The sequence below is a fragment of the Tupaia chinensis genome, unplaced genomic scaffold, assembly GCF_000334495.1.
Source record: "Tupaia chinensis unplaced genomic scaffold, TupChi_1.0 Scaffold000028_1, whole genome shotgun sequence".
Classification (NCBI taxonomy): domain Eukaryota; kingdom Metazoa; phylum Chordata; class Mammalia; order Scandentia; family Tupaiidae; genus Tupaia; species Tupaia belangeri.
Window position 1 is genome coordinate 6,361,196 of NW_006159458.1, and position 16,932 is coordinate 6,378,127.

The 16,932-nt window shown below is 43.1% G+C and overlaps 1 protein-coding gene and 1 pseudogene across 1 annotated transcript in view; one reads left to right on the forward strand and one right to left on the reverse strand.

The window, feature by feature from the left end:
- The window catches only part of BCAT1 (branched chain amino acid transaminase 1), a 116,678-nt gene that overhangs the window by 22,158 nt on the left and 77,588 nt on the right, over nucleotides 1-16,932 (forward strand). The window lies entirely within an intron of this gene.
- LOC102475277 (acidic leucine-rich nuclear phosphoprotein 32 family member B-like) overlaps nucleotides 1-16,932 on the reverse strand; it is a 30,926-nt pseudogene that overhangs the window by 11,199 nt on the left and 2,795 nt on the right.

Sequence of the window (16,932 nt, forward strand, 5' to 3'; positions counted from 1 at the left end):
CTAACCATGGTTTGAGTCCCAGATCTGGCAGCTTGCTTTCTTGCTTTCTTTTTCTCTGTCTCTCTCTGGTCAAAAAATAATAATAATAATAATAATAACAATAACAAATGGAATTAAATATATAAATAATTCTTTTTTAAAAATCCTATTACCTGGGACCAGCAGTTAGCAAAGTGGCTATGTTGCTAGACTCCCATGTGGTCGACCGCAGTTCGAGTCCCGGACCCGGTGGCTTAAACTCACGCTGGCTGTGTGTGCGTGCTTGCCCAAGATCCCAAGAGGAGAATGGAGGAGAAGGGATTGTGGCGTGGCCATCCCCCTTGAGGGGTGATTTCTTGCTTTCTCTCTGTCTCTCTCTGTCTTTCTGGCAAGTGCATGCGCCCTATAGCAAAAACCTCTCCAAAAAAAAAAAAGGAAAAAAAATCTCATTAGCTTGATGTTAAATCTTTTTGATTGAGCTTCTCATTTTTAAATTTTTTTCTGTCCTTGTGTTCAATATTTTGGGTTGGGGGAAAGATTTTGTAAATATGATCTTACAACTTATCCCTCGAATTTTTTTTCATATATATATATTTCTAGTTTATAAAGCTTTAAACATTCTATTTTATTTTTATTATTTATTTATTTATTTGGAGAGGCTTACAGAGACAGAAAAACAGAAAGCAAGAAATCACCCACCAGGGGGGATGGCCACACTGCAATCCCTTCTCCTCCATTCTCTCGGGATCTTGGGCACGCACGCACACGCACCTGGCTTGAGTTTAAGCCATCGGATGGGTCCATCGGGTCCAGGACTTGAACTGCGGTTGACTACATGGGAGTCCAGCGACATAGCCATTACACCAACCGCTGGTCCCTAAACGTTCTATTATAAAAATAACCTCATATTATTGTTTCGTGAGTGAAATATTTTCCCTATATTTTCTGTGATTGAAAAGTTTTTCTTCCCGTCTCTGCACGGCCACACTTCCCTTTTTTGCTTTTCTTTTTCTTTGGTGTGGGGGAATAGGGTTTTTGTCCTTCATATAGATTTTCTTCCAATAGTGGACATATTTAAGAATGAAGCCCACAGGAAGCTCTGTGCACACACTAAATGCCTTTGCTGGTTATTTCAGTTATACAAACACGTGGAAACAAATGACTTGGCCATTTAACTCCAGGTCTTTTCTTGGGGTCTTATGCAGTTTTTCCAGGAAAAAATAATCCAATCTGCATTCCACTTCCTGCCAAATTCTGGAAGACTCACAGGGCTAGGGGAGTGGAGGTGTCACCATTTAGTGTGTGAATTTTCACTTGATCCCTCTGAAGCAGTGTTTTGATTCTCCCCAGCCTGAATCTTGCCTGGTTCACTTCTTGTCAGTGAATAGATCTCCCATGTTCTGCTGGAATCAGGAAGGGGCAGTCTCTGGGCTGTGCTGGGGGAGCGTGGAGACCTAAAGTGTTCCTGAGCCTAACACGGGGGAGGCGGATGTTGAACTGGCCCAGCTCCCTACCCCAGACCCCACTGCTGAGTGCAGAAGCCAAGTACCTCCTCTTTCCTAATCAGCATTTCCCATACATCTGAAGTACTTTTAAAAAGATGGCCAAACTAATTCTGCAGCCTTTACCCTATCACTTATTTCCAGTTTATTGGGTTGTTGGAAACGTCACGATGTGTTTTTACATAGAAAAATGCATCATGACTTTTCAGGCAACCCAGTATATTTAGGAGAAGGCTGGAGATTAGACAGGGAAGGGAAGAAGAGTATTGTCTTAAAAAAAATAAAAGAAAAATTAGCCAAGCAAGGAGTGTTTGGTACTTCCAGACCCTCCTTTACCCTGGAGGAAGAGAGGGAGTAGTAATTCCTCCAGCTCCGCAACACAATACTTACCCAAAACTATGTGAAGACATGTTTTGTCTAAAGGGTCTGGAGTGGTGCCTGGAGATTTCTTGAGAGCACTTGACCTGTTCTGGCTGGCGTGGGCAGGGAGTGCGTACAGCATCAGACTCTCCTGGAGCAGCTGACTGGGTGGCACTGCCTGTGGTGGAAGAGTCAAGAGGGTGCAGCTTGTCATTCCATAGTCGCATGGGGCCAAGAAGCCATCGGCTCTGTGAACTGAGAGGAAAGGACTCAGGAACATCTTGGAAAGGATAGCTCAGGCGTCCAAAGCTGTGTGAGGTATAATGCCCAAGCCAGGGCTGAAGTAGAATCCTATGAGGGACACAGGATGAGCATTGTTGCAGTGGGGAGTTACATGACAGAGGTCTCTGCTGGTGATGGGAATGAGAGGAAGGAAGAATTCGTATATGGGACCAGCAGATGGTGTAATAGTTACATTGCTAGACTCCCCTGTCGTCAACTACGATATGAGTCCTGGACCTGTGGCTTGAAACACGCTGGGCACGTGTGTGTGTGCCCAAGATCCCGAAAGGAGAATGGAGGAGGAGGGACTGGCATGTGACCATCTTCCCTGGGGGGTGATTTCTCGCTTTCTGTCTCTCTGTCTCTTTGGCAAGTGCTTGCGCCCTATAGCTAAAATATCTCTTAAAAAGAAAATGAATCTGTCAAGGTCCATAGTGCAGTAACCAATAGCATTTGGGCATTTGCCATGGAGGAGGAGCCCCAGAGCCCGATTAGAATGGTCCTAGACAAATACGACCTTTCCCATTTCCTCTCATCATGGTCCTCTTAGGGCTCAGAAGGAATAGGGGCTCCAGAAGCAACAGCCTGGGAGTGGGAGGAGGTAGAACAAAAGCAGTGAACAACCAGGAGCTCTATTCTTGTTGGATGTTACCAACCCAAGCTCTTTGGAGATGGGAGCAGAGGCTGCTCAGGGGGTAAAGCTTTAAGTGTAACATGAAGTGAATGTTTTATTTCAGATCATACTGGTTTTTTTGTTTCTGTTTTTTAAAATGTTTGCTATAGTGCACTGCGCTCACCAGTCAGAGAGAGAACGAGCAGCTGGGTCTAGGATTCAAACTGCACGTTGGCTGTGTGGGATGCAGCTGCCTTAACCACTATGCCACTAGTTTTTTAAATACTTAAAATATTCCTGATACAAGTGGAGACATAACAGGATCAGTCTGCTCCTCTTTAGATGGGGAAGGCAGACGTTAAAAAGGGATCGAAGGGCAGTAGTAAGAGAAATACAACTATTACCAATTGTATTCTCCCTTGTTAATGTCATCGACACATGGCCGTGCAGAATTTTATCAAAAGTCCCTGTTTCAGCCCCACCTTTCAAAGTCCCTAGTGCCTCTATTCTGAGTTACTGGGAGAATCTGTGGAAACTGGCTTCTCATCAATATCTCCTTCTTTGGACAATAAGATTTTAATACCTTCTAGTCTGGAAGTTGCTTTTCCACTATCAGCTTTCTACCTTCTCAAATGTGTTAAAGTCACTCATTGTCATTCTTTTGATACCCTTTCTCTTTTCCTTATGGATTAACATAAAATTAAAACAAAGTTTCAGTGAGTTTCTAAAAAGATGCGGAGAAAGGCACATGTATTCAGTCCACCATGTCTAATTAGAGCCACTGGTAGACTTTTAAGGACAAATAGTAACATTCTTAGTTTTTCTGTATTGCTGATGCAGGAAGCTGGGGTGATTAGGCCCATTACCAGTGCTGAATCTAGAGCTGCAAGCTGTCCAGGTTCTTGTCTCACGCTCACAAAGAATTAGAGATGCAAACACAAGGAGGGGATAGCAAAGCAGAGTTTATTAAGAGAGGAGAGGAAAAACAGAGCTCCTAAATAGGGAGGAGTCCCAGGAATGGGTTGCCAAAGAGGAGCTGGGGCAAGGAGTTTTTAATCCCAGCAAGGAGCTACTTGTCCATGTATTTCCCTCGTGGGAGCTATGTGTCACATGATTTATGTATCCTTTTCCTGTTTGGAAGTAGGCTTACAAAACATAAGACATTAGACATTTGGACCTCAATTCGTTAACATTCAGCAGATCTTTGAGGGCTGTGTCCCATGAGGTTTCTAGTTTTTATCATGTGTCTCATGAAGTTTCTAGTTTTTATCATGTCTCCCACAAGTCTAAAACGAAGCCTTGTTCTTTTATGTATTTTTCCCTTGTGCTTCTTAAATGTAAACTTATTTAGACACCCTTATCTTGCAGGTGCAAGCTGGCATATCATGTTCCCATTTCTCAAATGATAGCTCATGACAGGTTATTGCTCAAGGTCCTTTGCTCTCTTGCACTCCAGACCAAGAGAGACTATACTCCTTGTTTAAAATGTATCAGTGATATGGAAAAATGTTAGTTTTAGCTGTCATTATCTCAAGCAGGCTATAAACAGCTCTGGCTTTAAGCAATTCTCTGTGTGAGCAAGCAGTGAAAGCTAATAATTGATTTCTAGTGAAAGCAGTGAATGACTTTTATTAAAAGCTTGACCAAAGTGACTCCATCTTGTAAGTTGACTCTATCTCACGGATCCATACCCTAACTATATGTTGTGCACCTATGTCCTATTTCATTGCTATTTAGCTTGTCCATATAGAACAGCTTGAATTTTCCTCTTCTCACCCATGATTGAATTTTTGATCACTTTATCATCATCAAACAGATGAAATTTGGGCCAGCAGGTGGTGTGGCGGTTAGGGTGCCAGATCCCACCTGGCCAACTTCACAGTTTGAGTCCTGGACCTGTTGGCTTGAAATCATGGTAGGGGTGATGGGGGTAGGGACTGGCAAGTGGCGTGGTGGTTGAGGTGCTGGACTCCTACATGGCTCACTGCTGTTTGAGTCCCAGACCCAGCGGCTTGCTTTCTCACTTTCCTCCTCTCTCTAGTTAAATTAAAATAATAATAATAATAAATAAAAGAGGGAATTGCAGGTAACATGGTGGTTAAGGATGCTAAGTGGTTTGAGTCCCGACCTGGCGACTTGGTTTCTCCACTTTCTTTCTCTCTCACTTGCTCTCTCTCTCACTCTGTCCCTTTCTGGTCAAATTAAAAATAGATAAATAAATAAATAAAAGTAAAATAAAATAATTCTAAAAAAAAAAAAAAGAAATTCATGCTGGGCACGTGTATCTACATGCCACAAATCCAAGAGGAGAATGGAGGAGAAGGAATTGTGGCATTGCCATCCCCTCTGGAGGGCGATTTCTCATTTTCTTCTCTCTGTCTCTTTCTGGTGCGTGTATGCACCCTATAGCTGAAAACGGAAATCCCAGCAATAGTGGAGGTTGTAGTCATGTCACCGAAAATTGCAAAAAGAGTGAAGAAATTCAACTCAACGCAAAACAACTTTGGGGACCAGTTAGTGTAATGGCTTTGTCACTGAACTCCCATGTAGCTGACCATGGTTCGAGTCCCGGCCCCAGTGGCTTAAACTCACACCAGGTGTGTATGCATGCGTGCCCAAGATCCTGAGAGGAGAATGGAGGAGAAGGGATTGCGGCGAGGCCATCCTCCTTGGGGGGTGATTTTGGGCGCATACCCACACATGCTGGCATGTTTTTCAAGCCTAGGGGCCTAGGACTGAAATCATGCAGTTCACCACGTGAAATCCATCTGCCTTAACCAGCATGCCACTAGCCGACCTCGTAATTCAGTATTCTCTTGGAAGTTATTAAAAATTACTCAGGCAATTTTTTTTCAATAAGTTAATGGCAATTACTGAGAGAGTTTGTTGCCCATGTAGCCCATGAAAAGTGTCTAATTCTCTGGGGCAAGAAGGTGGCACGGGATGGTATAACTGGTTCCACATGGGAAAGTCCTCAGTTCGAGTTCTAAGGTGTGTACCCATGACGGGCTGGCTAAGGCTGGGGTTAGGTCACGATATGAAGACCCTGTTGGGATATCTATCTACCTGTTTCTTTCTCTCTCAAGGAAGAAAGAAAAAAGAAAAAGAAAACATTTGCTGATAGTTCTCTAATCACTGTCATGCAGACCAACAAGCTAGCTGCCTGCACAAAATCAACTTGTGTTTTGTTATGTCTGACTATAATAGTATTTTATAACATAGGTGCAAAAATGAAATTATTTGATCAGTATCTTCACTGATGGCGAAGATAAGCCTAGACTTAGCAGACTCTGCTTTCTACTTTCATTTCCATCAAGTGCCCTGTGTGGTCTCAAGACTGCGCTCTAGCTCCTACTCTTGGTAGGTACGTTACTTCGGTCAAAACATCTACCTTCTAGACACACAGCACAGTTTCTCTGAAGTGAACATAACAAATACGCTTGAGTTGCTTTCTGTTGGTTGCCATCACAGACACCCTGTCCTCTGCGTCTTCACAGTTGACCAAGGCTCTTCAGTCTAGCTCTGTGCAGAGTTAATGAAGTAGCTCTGAGACCTGAGGCTGCCGGTCGCAGAAAGGAGGGCTTGCAATAGTGTCCCTTGATGCTTGTCTGGGAGCTTGGATTTTGAGAGGGTTGCCACTATTCCCTGATAAGAAAGGATCACTGTATTTAAATAATTTTTACAAAGTGGTTACTGCTGAACATCTTCTTTCCTCTTTGGAGCCTAGTATTTTGGTATGTGCCAGGCAAAGAGGGCCAACATGACCAGCCCTCAATAAAACCCCTCGACATTGAGTCTCTAATGAGCTTCCCTGGTAGGCAGCTTACCCCATGTGCTGGCACCACTCTTCAGAGGAATTCAGTGCATCCTCTGTGACTCCACTGAGAGAGGGCTCTTGGAAGCTTGTGCCTGGTTTTCTCTGGACTTTGTCTCTTGTGCCTTTTCCCTTTCTGATTTTGCCTGTATCCTCTTGTAATAAACTATAGCTGAAGTACTGAGTCCTGTCGATCATTCTAGCAAATTACCAAACCTCTTCCAATTTGCTCATCTGTAAAATGGGGCTCATAAAAATAGTATCTTACAGTGTTGTGAGCACGAAATGCAGTGAAATGTGTGAGAAACTCAGGGCCTGGTGCAGAACGTCTCCAGAAGAAGGTGGTTGCCCTGGAATTCTTCCTGTAACCAGTGTAATTTGTGTGTGTGTGTGTGTGTGTGTGTGTGTGTGTGTGTGTGTGTGGTTATTACAAAGTATGTTAACTGTTTATGTGCCGAAGTCTTGTGTGTTTCCCTGTATGCGCTTACATCTGACACATCTATTTAAATGAGCTCATTTGAACAACAGGTTCACATGAAGACCGCTGGTTCTTTCATAAGAGTGTGTGTGCGCACATGCACACATACCTATGTTAATATTTTCATATAATAAATAATGAAATAATTAGGGTGGTTTCTTTTTCTTCATACTTTTCTTCAATGTCTACTTGGCAATCTGTAGAGTAAGCATATACTTCGTATTGTGCTACAGAAAATTATGGAAGTGAAGAAGGGGCAAGGAGTGGATTTAGAAAGGAATCTCATAGTTTATCAAGTTGTGACTAATAGGATCAATTAAAGCAAAAGGAGTCAAAGATACATCATAAATCCGCACCCCTTCTACACTGTATTTCTTATAAATTTGGTCCTTTGGCTGCCCTGAGATGGAGGGATTGCTGCTGACTGTCTCACTAAATCATAGAAAGCTCTCTCAAGGTATTATACACTTTCTCTTATGATCCAGGGAGCGAACTATTAAGAGTGCTCCCAGCTGGTGTGTGACAGGCCTCAGTACCACAAGCCTCTCACCTCATGAAAGTCGATTTTCAAGAAAAGTATAAACCACATGACTTCAGCTCAGTTGCATGGTGCTCACAGCTATGACTGTGATCCACAGGCAGGGACCACATGGAAGGCCCAGGTTCTGTTCCTGGTCTCTGCTTAGTGGTGTGTACCTGTAATCCCTGTTAACTGGGAATGCTGGAATGGGGGGATTGTATGCTTGAGACCAACTTGAGTAACAGTAAGATCTTGTCTGAAAAAAGAGCAAAGTGTGGTGCCCGTAGTTCCAGCTGGGAGACTGAGGCAAAGGATCATGACAGAGTGAGACCTGGTCAATTCAAAAAAAAGAAACAAGGGCTAGCAGATGGCATGGAGGTTAAGGTACTGGATCCCACATGGCCACTTCCACTATTTGAGTTCAAGACCCTGTGGCTTCAAAGAAATACCAGGTATGTGTGTGTGCATGGCCAAAATCAGGGAGGAGAATGGAAGAGAAGGGACTGTGGTGTGGCCATCCCCTCTCGGGGTGTGATTTCTCAATTTCCCTCTCTGGCAAGTCCACACACCCTATGGCAAAAACTTTAAAAAAAAGAAAGAAAGAGAGAAAAGAAAGAAAGGAAGGAAGGAAGGAAAAGGAACAGTCTCATATTGAATAAAAGTTGTTCATCACTGGAAACTATCTATTAGCGACCCATTAAGGCTTACATACACCATTGGGGTGAGGTGGGGTGAGGCAGGGATTTTAGAATGAAAGTCCGTGTTCTCTCTCTGGTCTGCCATCTGCGCAGTGTACAGTTGTGGAGACTGCAGAATTTCTACCATTGATTGTTTGCTTTCTTTTTTGGGGGTTGGGCCCCAGAATGCTGGAATACACTCCCAACAGGCCTCCTCTTTTCCAGTTCCTCCTGCTCAAATCAATTCTATGCATTCTTAGGAGAATGAGATCTTACATAACTATTTTTTTAAAGGATTGTTTTATTTAACTTTATTTATTTATTTTATTTTAATTTGATCAGAGAGGGACACAGAGAGAGAGAGGGAAAGTGATGAAGGTCTGGGACTTGAACTGTGGTTGGCCGAGTGTGAGTCCAGCACCCTTAACCATCATGCCATAACTTACATCACTTTATGTAACTTTTAAAATAGAATTATTTATTTAATTGTATTCGTTATTATTATTTTTAATTCAATGGGGATGGAGGAGTGAGAAAGCAAGCCAGCAGGTCCAGGACTTGAACCATGGTCAGCCATGTGGGAGTTCAGCACCTTGACCACCACACTACCTACCATCCCCCTTATATAACTTTTTAAAGATTGTTATTATTATATCAGGGGGTGCATAAGTATGGATGAAAGAGCGAGGGATATAGAGACAAACAGATGTGGCCTGATCACACACTAGTCCTTTTTCCTCCAAATTTCCATCAGTCAGGATTCTGGACACATGTATGTTTTCACACTGCTGAGGCTGGGACTCAAACACTGGTGGAGTCCGGCTTTCTCTGCACAGTGCTTAACTGCTGTGCTATGCAGCTGGCCCTCATATAACTACCTGAATGAAGTACCTTGAAAAAGTTTTTAAGCTACTAGGACCAGGATTCCAACCATGCAGTTGACCATGTGGGATCTGGCTCCCTTAACCACTGGGCCACAAGGCTGACCCATAAGCTGATTTTGCAGCAATTCATTACTACTCCAGCTGGGATGATTACTGATCTTTTCATTCCTTTGGGGTGACTCTGCCAACAGGGGACAGATTCCATTCTTTTTCCATATGTGTCCTCCAGATAAGACCTCATTACCATATTTGTCATGGAAATTAGTTGTGCGTTTCTGGTGACCCAGCCTTGCCATTGTGAATGCTTCCCATTTGGTGTGGTTTGACCAAAGGAACCATCACGAAGCTGAAGATAACACTGTGGCAGCTGCAGTGGATGATTTGGTGCAAATTTGATTCAGGAATCTTTGCCAAGAGCCCTCCGGAAATGAGTTTGAACTCAGTGGAAGACCATAGCAAGTCTGAACATTGAAAGAATCCCAGTGGAAAATTGGTTTTCCTGCATGCAGCCCCAGCAATCTGAGCAAAGGCTGAAAAGCCAGTGGGCCTCTTGGTACAATGGCAGCAGTGCTGACCTCATGAAGTGGTCAGTTTGCCAAGAGGATTTGTGAAGCATCTAAGGTCAAGCACCACTCTCAGCCATGCAGCAGGGCTCTAATTAAGCCATGCCACAAGGTTCAGTTTATAGAGAGCGAAGTTCCTGTGGATCTTTTCTTCTCTCTGAAATTGCAAATAATTGAGCTTTCACAGAGGCCAAATCATCTCCAAAGACCTTCAGACCCAAAATGAATCTTCACTGTAATAATTATAGCCGACATAGATTGAGATCCTCCTGGGTGCCAGCATAAGCCTTATTATGAGGACTCATTTAGTCTTCATAAAAGCTGTGATTAATATCATTTCAGAGATGGAGAAATGAAGGCACAGAGAGGGTCAATAACTAGATCCATCTTACAAAGCTAGTAAGTGGCATGGCTAGAATCGATTCTGGCAGTATCATTTAGAGTCGATGTGCTTTGGCACATGACTGGGTCTAGTAAGTGGGGTCACCTGATGTTAGAACACTTTTTCTGTAACATATTCTATTTAGCAGTTTGCATACTGCTCTTATGTACATAGTTCCTTTCCACCTCCATAGGGAGGACAGCTAAAGTTCCGAAACATTAAAGTGAGGTTTAAGGACATTAGGTGACGTGTCCATGGTTTAATTGCTAGATAATAGAGCTAGAACTTGAAATGAACTTGATAGTGGAGCTGGAGCTCAAAGTGAAATCTTGTAATCAACTCAGAACTCCTGGCTGAAGATTCAGAAAACGTTCCAGGGACATTTCATGGTCTATATCCAGATGTGTAGAAGTTAGGGAAGAAAATATCTTATATTTAGATAAAGACAGTGCAGTCAGTAGGTTCATAGATCTGTGACACAGCCTGTACAAATCACCATGTTTAAAATCTGTTTTTGGTTCTTTTGTGCCTACCACCATTGACTTTATATAGGTATCTGTTTTCTGCTTCCTCACATTTTCTGTGCGTGCGTGTGTGTAAAATGCTCATTTTTCAGTTTTTCACTTAACCAAAAATATGATTCATGTATTTAATCAATTTATTCAACAAATTTTTACTGAGACTCACACCTATGCCTGCCTGTGTACTAAGCCGTAGAAATCTAAGAGACAATGAAGTCACTGCCCAGACAAGAGGAGGCTGATAGGTGAGTCTGGTAATAATCAAGTGTCATAAATGCTCCATTAAACGTAAGGTTGAACTAGGGTCTCACAGGCCAGCCGGTGGGTTAGTGGTTAAGGTAACTGGATCCCACATGTTCAAATGGGCTGTTTGAGTACCAGATCCACTGACTTGAAAAAAAAAAACCACAGGGAGCAAGGGGGTGGGTGGGCCCCAAATTCCAAGAAGAGAATGGAGGAGATGGATTATGTTGTGGCCATCCTCCCTGGGGGTGCTTTCTCATTTTCCCTCTGTCTCTCTCTCTCTCTAACACTCTGGTGAGCAAATGTGCCCTATAACAAAAATTAGGGGCAAAAAATAAATAAATAAAATAAAATTAGCATCTCTAACCTGCCGAGCTCATGCCTAGGGATTCAGGAAGACTTCCAAGAAGTACACAGAATAGACAGGTGCTAGAAGCCAATCATTTCCAGATCTTCCACCTTTATTAAGTCTTTCCCAAGCCTTGTCTACCAGATGACCCTGGAGGTAGGGTGGGAGTATCTTGCCAGTTTTTTTTGCCCACCTCCCCTTGTACAACTGCCTTCTTCCTCGTGTTGTACAAAAGTAAAGCTTTTCTTTCATTTGCTCCAAATTGTCCAGTAAGCAGCAAAAACTACTAGGGTATAAAGAAATGGATCATTGCAATTACTGCGTCAGCAAAACCTGTAATGAAGCCACCACGACTCCACTGTCAGCCTTCATGTCTTTTCTTACTGCTTTTTCTTTTCCAGCTGGGGGGAGTCTGGCATTAGAAGAAGGAAGTTGCGGTGTGCCCTGTGGGATAGTCTGAATTTGGATTATGTTAGATTGAGGCAGCAGGAGCAATGGCAGTTTTTGTTCCAAGACTTCACCATTTCCCATACCGTGACTCTGGTCTATGGACCCTCAGTGCCAGTGAGGGATGTAGAAGGTAGTAGGCTCTTATCTTATGCAGGTGACAGACACAGGGCATGCTCTGGGCCTTATCTCTCCATGATAAAATGAGAGAACATAAGGGCTTTTTTTTTTTTTTTTAGTTCACTTATGCAATTTTACTTCCTCTATGGATGAGAAAGAGGGAGAGAGACTATGACCCACTCCCCATCTTAGCTAGCTCCAGATGTGGACACACACATGCCTGGCATGTTCAGGGAAGGGACCAGCAGTTAGCATAATGGCTATGTCGCTGGACTCCCATGTAGTTCGAGTCCTGGACCTGGTGGCTTAAACTCACACTGGGCCCATGTGCGTGCGTGCCCAAAATCCTGAGAGGAGAATGGAGGAGAAGGGATTGTGGTGTGGCCATCCCCCCTGGGGGGTGATTTCTTGCTTTCTGTCCCTCTGTCTCTCTCTGGCGAGCGCACGCAACCTATAGCAAAAACCTCTCTCTAAAAAAAAGGGAGGAAGTCCCCAGACATGAACCCTGAACCTTGCCAGGTGAATCGGTCCCAAAGAGCATTACATTAGTGCTGCACCACTGTACCACTGCAGGGCCTGTGAGTATGTGAGGTTTGTAAGAACTGTGATGCAGCTGCATGCCTCCTCATTTTTACCTCCAAAAGCTTGACAACCTTTCTTTTTTATTTTTGAGAGAGATTTTTGCTGTAGAGTGCATGTGCTCGCCAGAGAGACAGACAGAAAGCAAGAAATTACCCCCCAAAGGGATTGCCACACCACAATCCCTTTCCCTCCATTCTCCTCTCGGGATGTTGGGCATGTACATATATACATCCGGTGTTAGTTTTAAGCTGCCAGGTCCAGGACTTGAACTGTGGTCAACTACATGGGAGTACCATATTCCCTCATATTCCTTCATATTCCCTCTCACTGTCTCTCTGTCTCTCTCCAATGAGTGCATGCATCCTATGGCAAAAGCCTTAAAAAAAAAAAAAAAGCACATCTTAAAAGAGACCCATGAGAGATAGGTGTTTTATATTTTCTTGAACATATATCACACTCACAGAAAGAACATTTTCCTAAAACACGCATGTTTTCCTGTGTTGCCTGTTTTGCTCATTGTCAGTCAGCAACCACTTCCATTTTTTCATGTTTATCATGTATTTACTATAATGTATTTATTTTAATGAGCATATGTTATGGACTCTAAATAAAGCACTTAATCACAATAAAAATTTAAATCATCTCTGCCCATCGTAGCCCAATGCCCTTTTTTTTTTCCTATTCATTTTCTCAGAGTAGATTAACCTGAATTCTTAAAAGCAGAACATCTGCTTGTGTATGGGTGTAAAACAAAATGTTCTCCAAAGCTTTAGGAGAGAATATCCAGATTTTGAAAAACCAGCCTCATTTAATTAGGATTTATTCTTCCCTTTCAGAAGTTATGTGATTCTTTTTCTATAAAACGCACAACGATAAGCTTAATTGTTTCCAAACATGAGATGAAATTCCTAATCTTTCTCGATCCCTGGTTCTAAGTGATGACCTAGAGCTAGTTTCCTCTACTTGCAGAGGAAAATGTGAAGTGCAAGTGAGGACAAGGGGAGGGGAGGGAAGGGGGAGAGACTGGCAGATCAAGAAAGTGCAGAGCCCCACAGGGTAAGCTCAGTGGAAGGCCCTTTGTTCTCCAGCTCCGTGGGTTTTCAAGTGGCTTCTCAGCACCTTGGAACATACAACAGAGTTCACTGGGGTTAGAGGAACTTCTTGCATGTATTCTGTAACATGTGAGAAGAAATGAAATGGTACTTCTATTTAACGCTCATGGATTGACATGCGCTTACTCTGTCACACTGCTACACTGTCACAAACTTGGTGACAAACGTTGTCACAACACAACCATAATTAGGACACTATTTTAAAATGTTTTTCATGTTTAACTCACTTTTTTCAAAGAGTTTTGTTTTCGTGTATGATGTATTATGTACTAGATTATTTTAGTAAATTATTAAATAAATATTAGGCTTACATGGTTAACATTGCCCTATAACCAACTACCCCAGAACTCTGTGGCTTAAAACAAGGATTTCTTAGAACCTCTCATTGTCGGGTTGCCTTGGCCTAGGGGCCATTTCTCCCCAGAGTCTTGCCCTGAGGACGGGGAGGGAAGGCATCCATGGTTGGAGGGGTCACCTGCTCAGCCTTGCACATTTACTCTCTTCCAGCAGGATGTGATTTGTGGTTAATGAGAGCCTGGTTAAGGAGATTTGCAGATTAGTTTATCTGTATTAATCAATAATCCTTGCAAAAGGGACTATTGGCTTTAAACAAAATGAAACATCAAAAATTAAAAGGATAAAACCAGAATAAAGAAAGTATTAGCAATGTAAAAATAAGGAAACGTCATTTTTTAAATGGCTGAGCTAGTATTTCTCCAATTCTTATTACAAGTACTCTTTATTTACTGTATATAATGAGATGAAAAGGATTTAATCAGAGCTGACAAACATTGGGCAACAAAATTTTTATAGCATCAAGAAGATAGTTTTTGTTTGTTTGATTTTTGAAAGGTTTTTGCTATAGGGTACGTGCGCTCGCCAGAAAGACAGACAGAAAGCGAGAAATCATCCCCCAGGGGGGATGGCCACGCCACAATTCCTACTCCTCCATTCTCTTCTCAGGATCTTAGGCACGCACGCACATGCGCCTGGCGTGAGTTTAAGCTGCCGGGTCCGGGACTCGAACCACGGTCGACTGCATGGGAGTCCAGCGACATAGCCATTACGCTTAACAGCTGGTCCCTAACTTTTTTTTTTAATTCCTGTTTTTGTGTATGATTCGTTATGTATTAGATTACTTTCATAAATTATTAAATAAATATTAGGCTTGTATGCTGTTTTGTTGACATTGCTATATAACCAACCACCCCAAAACTGGGTGGCTTAAAGCAAGAATATCTCATTATCTCTCATCATCTGTGGGTTGCCTGGGCTTAGCGAGACCTTTTTTCTCCAGGGTCTTACATGTAATTTCCATCAGTTGCTACAGGTTGGAGTCACCTGAAGGCTGGACTGGGTAGGAGGTCTGGGATGGCCTGCTCACATGGTGGGCAGTTGGTGCTGGACATTGGCTGGGAACTCATCTTCTGGGACTGTTGACTAGGGAGCCTGCACATGTGTGTGCCTCTCCATGTGGTTTCGGCCTCTTACAGCTTGGTGATTAGGTGGCGCTGGAGGAGAGTCCTAAGAGCCCTTCAAGAGAAAGAAGCAGAAGCTTCCAGGCCAGCTAAAGTGTAGACCTGGAATGGGACCAGCGTCGCTTCTGTACTTCTGCTATTCCATTGGTCAAAGCAGTCACAGGGCCCTCTCAGACCGAAAAGGGTGGGGAAAATAAACACATCATGGTGGAGTGGGGCAGAGGGATAAATACAATAGAAGAGACACTTGAGACCATATTCGGAAAATAAGTGTTGTATGTGCTTAAAACTTATAGTCGTAAAAGGTAGAGATTACCACAGTTGGCACTTGGGAGCCATTAAAATGAGTAAGAATTATAGATAAGACCAAATACCTTGAATTATAGATAAGACCAAATATCAAAAACCTTGTAGTCAAATTGATTGATTTACAGCTGTTTGATCTCTGTGAGTAGAATTTATGGTGTGCATTGGGAAAGGCGTTCTCTAGGACTAAGTAAGAAAATGTGGGGACCAGCAGTTAGCGTAATGGCTATGTTGCTGAACTCCCATGTAGTCAACTGCAGTTCGTGTTCTGGACCCGGTGGCTTAGAACTCACACCGGGCGCGAGTGTGTGCGTGTCCAAGATCCCAAGAGAAGAATGGAAGAGAACGGATTGTGGCGTGGCCATCCCCCCTGGGGGGTGATTTCTCGCTTTCTGTCTCTCTGTCTCTCTCCGTCTGTCTGGCGAACACACGTGTCCTGTAGCAAAAACCTCTCCAAAAAAAAAAAAAAAGAAGAAGAAGAAAACATGTACTGAAGTGCCCAGAATAACTGGCTGGATCAGTGACAGTTACTATGATTTTAAGTTGGGGAGAGACAGGTTGAGAAGAAGCTTTTCAGTGGAAACACTGATGACAATGTGGAGGAGGATGTTTTTTGGGAGAAAGGGAAAAGTCGAAAATGGAGCCAGGAGGAACACCTGGGAGAGCCTCACCCTTGGCCAGGAGAGGGGAGCAGCAGAGAAGGTGAGAAGTTGGTAAGAAGAGCAATGTGCAGGCAGTGGCCTCGGTGGGACTTGGTGACTTACCTCCTGGGGTGAAAAACGGAAGTGAAAAATTTAGAGGCATGCTTCTGAGATCTGTGTGTGTGTGTGTGTTTCTTTCTTTCTTTGGCACATGTGCTTCATGTGCTTGCCAGAGAAAGAGGGAGGGAGGGAGAGAGAAAGTAAAAAAAAACCAACCAAACAAACAAACAAAACACTTCCTAATGGGATGTGGTCACATGCAGTCCCTTCTCCATTTCTCCATCCTGGCAAGGTTTTGGTCACCCAAGCACACACATCCAGTGTTCTCCAAGCCACCCGCTCCAGGACTTGAACCCTGACTGGCCATGTGAGAGCTGGCTTCCTTTGCTTCACTGCTTTGCTGCAGGGCTAGCCTGGGATCAATTTTTTTGTAAACTGTAAGTTTTGTGAAGTACCTGTCCACATATAATCATATGAAATCATAAAGTCCTGATAAAAAGTTGTGTGAAAGTCACACATTTTAGAAATCAATCCATTTTTACTGGTTAAAAAAATAAAAAAACTCAAACTGCTGTCGACTACATGGGAGTCCAGCAATGTAACCATTATGCCCTTTGCTGCTCCCACATAATACTGTTTTAATCATTAATATACCCCAATCCAAAGGCTACGTATAAGTGGAAAACAATTAAGATTTAAAGAAATTAAAATGGAAATATAATAGCCAACATTTATTGAGTAGTTACTAAGTGCCAAGTACTGCTAAATCATTTACATATGTCTTCATAATGAGTTTCATCACTGCCTTATCACTTACTCTGATTTTATTTATTAAAAAATATTGGGAACCAGCAGTTAGCGTAATGGCTATGTCGCTGGACTCCCACGTGGTCGACCGCGGTTCGCGTCTCGGACCCGGTGGCTTAAATCTCACGCCGGGCGCGTGTGCGTGCGTGCCCAAGATCCCGAGAGGAGAATGGAGGAGAAGGGATTGCGGCGTGACCATCCCCCCTGGGGGG